Source organism: Pituophis catenifer, unplaced genomic scaffold (genome assembly GCF_029215685.1).
Source record: "Pituophis catenifer annectens isolate HBS135680 unplaced genomic scaffold, rPitCat1.0.hap2 SCAF_18, whole genome shotgun sequence".
Lineage (NCBI taxonomy): Eukaryota > Metazoa > Chordata > Lepidosauria > Squamata > Colubridae > Pituophis > Pituophis catenifer.
Window position 1 is genome coordinate 9,062,350 of NW_027256898.1, and position 6,934 is coordinate 9,069,283.

Here is a 6,934-nt window from a genome sequence, read left to right on the forward strand (position 1 = left end):
TTACCTGAGACTGCAGTCTCTCCCTTTAGTTAATTGCCCCCTCTTAATTTTTCTATTAACTAGTTTGCAGCAGCAAACTTTAATTCCATAGAGCAGTATTTTTCAACCTTTGAAACGGACGGAATTCAAGTCCCAGAATACCCCAGCCAGCATAGCATAGCTGACTGGGGAATTCTGGGAGCTGAAGTCCACTCATCTTAAAAGTTGCTTGCGTTGAGAAATAGTGCTATGGGGGACTTTTGGAATCGTAAATCCTTCGAAAGAAAAGAAACACAAGTTATTTAAGACAGAATTGGATCACACACACCCCCCCCGAGAAATAAGAGGTGCTTTGCAGTCAGAATCAGGCCATATTCAAAACTCAACTCCCCAACTGAGCGTAAAGAGAGCTAGCAACTTGAAGGGGCATTCACTTTGTACTATGATAATATATAGAAATATTTTACTACATGTTGTGACCTAGGCTTCCTGAGACAGTAAAAAGCACACGATTAGTCCCCAAAACCCTCTTTTTATTTCAACGGCTGTGAATTCTGTTCATTCCCAGCCCGTAATGAGTCACAAATAGTTTGTAAAGAGTCCGACTGGAGTCTGCCACAGTCCTTCGGGATAAGGCTAATAGGCACCCACCTTTATCTCCCTTGACACGCTGCCAAAGACCTAATTGGCAATTAGCTTTGCAAGGCCACACGGAGCACGGAGTCAAAACGGAGCTTCAGAATTTAAACCAACCAGAACAAAGGAAGTTGCTTCCTGCAAAAGCTCAAGTGCCTTTGCTCTTCCTTTATGTCATATCGGAGGGGCCAATCATCTCCAAGCTTTACTCCCAAGTTGTCCCTTTTGTTTTAACTTTTCTTGCCTTCTGGAAGCTGTGTGCATGCGCGTACTGGAAATAGGCTCCCCCTCTGCCTCGCTGATGTCCGAGTCTTGAGGCTCCGGAGTCCGCACATAACTCCCAGATGACTCTGGCCCCCTCTCTGCCTCCGATGCAGAGCCCTCGTCCGAGCCTTCCCCAGGCTCCAGGACTGGTCCATGTTCCTCCCCAGCCTCCTCACTCTCCGACTCTGCTGCCAGCTCCGCAGGCCACCGCCGGACCACAACACTATAGTACTATATAGGTGAACGCCTCTTCAAATTTCTAGTCCTCTTTATAGTCGGGGAGTTGAGTTTGAATATGATCTGATTTTGGCTGCAAAGCAGCTCTTGTTTCTCTGGAGTAATTTATATACTTATATAATCTCTTCAGGGAAGGTTTTGACAGCAAATAAAGTATTTTACTCAGCTCTCCTTTTCCTGGAAATATTTGAGAAGAACCTGTCCAGAGTTGTCAGGAGAGAAAGATTCAAATACAAAGTGCGGAGGTGGACTAAATGATCTTCAGGCCCTCTGAAGGCCATAATACTGTAATTTTTTTTTTTAATTTGATTTATATGCCGCCCTTCTCCGGAGATCAGGGCGGCTTACAATGCGCTAAGCAATACATATTAATATTACATGAGGAAAAGTTGCCCAAAGACAGCTTTTAAAGCCACCCATGCACATTTGCTACTTCTACAGATGCTGTTTTGGAGAACCATTTTGGAAAACAAGACAAAGGTGCATTTAAAAAAAAAAAAACAAGGATGGAAGGAAGGAAAAAAAAGAATCTATAAAGTTTGCTCCGTGCTTAATAGTTTGGTTTATTTTAAAACTCTTTTCTGTTTTAGCAGAGGATGAGGCTTCTGTCCCCCCCAATCCAAAATATTGAAAAATAAAATAAAAATGGGACACTTTCGAACTCGGAAAACTTTTGCCGAACGATCCGATTTTTCCGGCGGGAGAGAACGAAAAGACTTAACGAAATTGCCGTCATGCGCTTTTAGAAAGTACAGTTTGAATTCTTCTCCGAGAATTCCCATTAAAACAGAGAGTCCGCTCCGTCTGACACAGGGGTCAGCAACCTGCGGCTCTGGAGCCGCATGTGGCTCTTTCACCCCTCTGCTGCGGCTCCCTGTCACTCAAAATATGCGTCACAACCGCCATTGTGTGACACCCACCGGCGTGTGATTTATTTATCTTTTCAACCCCCAGTAGGCCAACCATGGATAAATCCAAGAAAAGAAAAGTTTCAGAAGAAAACAGAATGCTTAATTCAATGACATATGCTAGTTTTGTGGCCGCTCAAGAAATAGTCAGGCTCGGGAAGGGTTTTGTGGCTCCCGGTGTTTTCTTTTCTGTGTGAAACGGGTCCAAATGGCTCTTTGAGTGTTTAAGGTTGCAGACCTCTGGTCTAACATCTGCACAACTCCAGTTGAGTTCTCCTCGTTTCAATTTAACCCTTGGGATCAACCCATCCTTACAGACCGATCTACCATCTTTACGGGTGTGTCTACCTTTCTCGTTGGCAAAACCTTGTAATTGAACCATGCCATTCTTTGTTTAAAAAAAAAAAGGAAACATGTTAGATTTGCAAAAGTGAGGGAGTTACAAAGCTTGGGGGGAAAAAAACTCAGCTTAAGGACATCAAACAGACCAGACTGCCTCTCTGTGTTTGCCAACTTACCAGAGGCTTAAATGATGATTTAAGCCACAGTACCTCTTGCCTTTTGCAATCTCAAACAAGAGAAAATGACTTTTTTTCCCCTAGTCCTTCCCGCTATTAAATACTTCTATTAGCAGAAATGGGTTTATTTCAGCCATAAAGGAGAATGGGAGGGGTGGGGAAAGGGGAGGCGGACAAAGATACTAGGGAGATGCACTACTAAAAAAAAAAAAAAATGCAAGAAAACTCCCAGCTTTTTCCCCATGACATCAACAAACCTTTTATGACTATAACCGGATTTGCAGCCGTCCATTCCAGCCACATTTAAGGCATTCAGACAAGGAGACCATTTTACTAGATAATAGGGTATCATGCAGGATACAATTTAAATTAAAAAATGCAATTTTCACCTTGAAATGAACAAATGATTACAATTTCTCTACAAATTAAGGCATTCACTCTTTCTTTCAGTAGTTCCACCCGTCCGTGAAATATGACATAATTTCCATGAAATATATTTTCAAATATTTTGGTTTGTGTGTGCCGGGGTCCGCGCGTCTCCGCCATGTTAAAATGTACGTCCATGCAGAGTCAGAAAGAAAGAAAAAAAAGGGGGGGTGGAATAATAATAATAATAAATAAATAAATAAATAAATAAATAAAAATCACAAACCCAGTTTGGTAGGCTTCCCACATCCTTCTGCAGAGGCAGGGGCAGAAAAAAAAGAAAATAAAAGAAAGGCATCATTAAAAAAATAAAAATAATTTAAAAACAAACGATCAGAAGGCTCAGCTTTTATTTGGCCTGTCAATTACTCCCCTCCTGCCACACTTTTCGACTTGCAAGATAAAATGGGGAGGAGGGGGGAAAAAAGGGAGGGAAGGTTTCAGAGCAAGAGAAAACAGAAGCCTGCAAATGCCTCCAGTTTTATCTAATCTCAATTATTATGCTTATCTGCAAAAATCACATCTGTTGAGTTATCTCCAAGCTTGCGAGACTCTCCCGTGCACCCGTGTCCCCCCCCCTTGCCTTGGTAGGAGTCTCTTTTCTCTCTCTTTTTTTTTTCTCTATTCCTCAGTCTTTTATTTTTAATTATTTTTCCATTACGCCCTCCTCCTCTTCTATAAGCTGTGGTTACAAGGCTAATCAGGGAGATTATTAAGAAGAAGACGAAGCGAAGAAAGTTTTCTGCAACGGGAAAGGGAAGAAAAAAAAGGAGAACTTTTAAGGAGAAGGGGGGAAAAAGGGGGTGGAAACAGAGATGGGGAGAGGCCGCAAGCGAGGACTAGTTAAGGAGCCATTTTGAATGGCTACGGTGATGCCCGAGGCAAGGGGGCATTATGGCTGGCATGGGGGGAGGGGGGCAAAGAGGACACCAGCTGAGCCAGCTTTTCTGCCTTCAGCAGCGTGGTTGAGAATATTTAACCTGGACAACCATTTGGCCAGGATTATGAAAGGCTTCTGTCTGAAAGAGGGGGTTGGACTAGAAGACCTCTGAGGTCCCCTTTATGTTTTTAATCGTTTATTGCAAATTACTCCGGTTTTGTCTGCAGACAAGGGCACAGCAGCAATCCAGAGAGGGATTTCTTTTTTTGCTACTCAGTTGGCAACCCTTTAAAATCCTTTCTGCTTTTTAGACACAATTTGTCTAGACCCAGGGACAGTTTTTCCCCTCGTGCCATCAAGCTGCTGAACCTCTAATTCTCCCGATGCTAACTTTCTCATCTCTGTGTATACTTAGCCAAGTAATATAGCTGTAGTATTATTATTTATCCCTATTTATTCCCTTCTTTGCTCCTCCCTCCTATTGGTAGTATTATTCTGGTGATGATTATTGTGGTGTTTTGCATGTACATTGAGAGCTTCTGTACAAGGGGGCACGACAAATTCCTTGTGTGTCTAATCATACTTGGCCGAATAGAGTATTCCATTCAATTTATGCCCAGTTCGGTTTGTGGGCCTCTAGTGTTTGCATCCTTTTCATTCCTACAATTATTAAAATACAAAACGCACCCTCGCTAAAAGAGACTCTAAGAAAGAGTGCAGAGAAGAGCAACAAAGAGGATGAGGGGACTGGAGGCTAAAACATATGAAGAACGGTTGCAGGAACTGGGCATGGCTAGTTTGATGAAAACAAGGACTAGGTCCGTGATGGCGAATTTATGGCACGTGTGCCCAAAGTGGCACACGGAGCCCTGTCGCCTGGCGCGAACGGCATCGCCCATTCCTCTTCCGGGTTTCTGTCATGCACGCATGCGTGACAATCAGCTGGCTTTTGTGCTTGCATCAGTGCCATAAAGCGGAAGAGCTGGTCTTCCGTTTTCCTGTGCTGATCAGCAGGTCTGCATGAGTGGCAGTAACCTGAAGACTTGCCGGCAGTAACCTGAAGAAACCGCAAGTACATTCTCCGGTGCGTCCATGGCCTGGGCCAGGAGTGGGTTCTACTTACCTTTAATTATTATTAAATAAAATAAAAATAAAATAAAAATTATTATTATTATTATTATTACCTTTACTACCAGTTTGCAACAGATCGTCAATTATGATGTCCGGGCAGGTAGGCGGAGCCTCCTGTCGCTTTTACTACCGGTTTGCAAGAACCGGACAGAACTGGGAGCAACCTCGTCAGGCTCAAGGTTGACTCAGCCTTCCATCCTTTCTAAGGTAGGTAAATTGAGGACCCAGTTTGTGGGGGCAATAAGCTGACTTTGCATAAATATACAAAAAGGATGAAAGCTATTGCTTAGCGCATTGTAAGCCGCCCTGAGTCTCCGGAGAAGGCCGCATATAAATCAAATAAAAAACAACAACAACCCACCACTGCCCCTGGCCAACTCCTATTCCTGGTCTTGGCCCAGACAAGCGCTCCCTTTTTGGCACTTGGTGCCGAAAAGGTTCACCCATCACTGGACTAGGTGATATGATCGCAGTCTTCCAATATCTCAGGGGCTGCCCCAAAGAAGAGGGGGTCAAGCTATTCTCCAAAGCACCTGAAGGCGGGACAAGGAATAATGGATGGAACTTACGAGAGAAGCAACTTAGAACTAAGGAGAAATTTCCAGACGGTGAGAACAATTCATCCGTGGAACAACTTGCCTCCGGAAGTTGTGAATGCTCCAACACTGGAAGTTTTTTAAGAAGATGTCGGATAACCATTTGTCTGAAGTGGTGGAGGGTTTCCTGCCTAAGCAGGGGGTTGGACTAGAAGACCTCCAAGCTCCCTTCCAACTCCGTTATTCTAAAACCAATTGAACGTTATCATCAATCTTAAGGATTGATGAGGGTTGATGTCTCCGGAGACAAACCAGGATCCTATTCCTTTATATTCTCCTTCCAGGCTGCAACTTAAGACCAGACAAAATGCCCTTTGCAAAGGGGCCGGGAAAATTTTTAAGGCTCATCCCCAAGAAAGGCCAACTTGCAAAAATATTGAGGGGTGGGGGGTGGGGGAGGGAATACTAAGCTGGCCAAGGTGATTTAGAGGGTGGGGGGGGGGAGAAATATGCTGGAGAAACTCAAAAGCTCCCCCTCCTCGTGCAGGATGAGAGATTCTGCCCAAACCAGGCAGGGATGGTGCCATCTTAATGGAGAGGCGGGCATCGCGCTTCCCAGCATTGCAAACACTGCAAACATTCTTTCCCCCCTTCCTGCCCCCCGTCTGGAGGGTGTCCAATATCTGGGACGCCACCCTGAGAAGGAAAAGGAGGGAAGGAAATAAAAGAGGGAGGGGGGAGGGCCGGGGGGGGGGGAAAGCGAAAGAAAGAGGGGTGGGGGAGGACTGAGCTTGGCTCAACTCCTGGCGAATCCGACCTGGGTCATGGCACATTTGAGAAATAACTCTGAAATTTAATTAGGTGGAGGCTCGGCACGGATGGACGCGTAGCCTGACACCAGCTCAAGCCAGTCGGAGGAAGAGGAAAAGAGGGCTCGGGTGAAACCTGAAGCTCTTCCCGGCCTTTTAACGCTCAGATGGCGTCTGGATTTGGGGGCCAAAGAAAAGTATTTTTTGCCAAATGGGTGTCTTCCAACTCTTTATTTCTCTTGTTTGGTGGTTGCCGATTAGATCTTTCTAGAAAGGCCACCAGTAGAGAGTGGGGGGGAAGCATCACCCCAGGAAACCATTCTTACAGGTTTTAGATTAGATTAGGTTGATAAGAGTTGGAAGGGACCTTCGAGGTCATCTAGTCCAACCCCCAAACCAAGCAGGAGACTCTACACCATTTCTGACAAACGGCAGTCCAGTCTCTTCTTGAAAGCCTCCAGGGATGAAGCTCCCACAACTTCTGAAGGCAACTTCTCTTCCATGGGTTGATTGTTCTCACTGTCAAAAAATTCCTCCTTATTTCCAGCTTGAATCTCTCCTTGATTCACTTCCACCCATGGGTTCTTGTAGTCAGATGAACAGAGTTCGG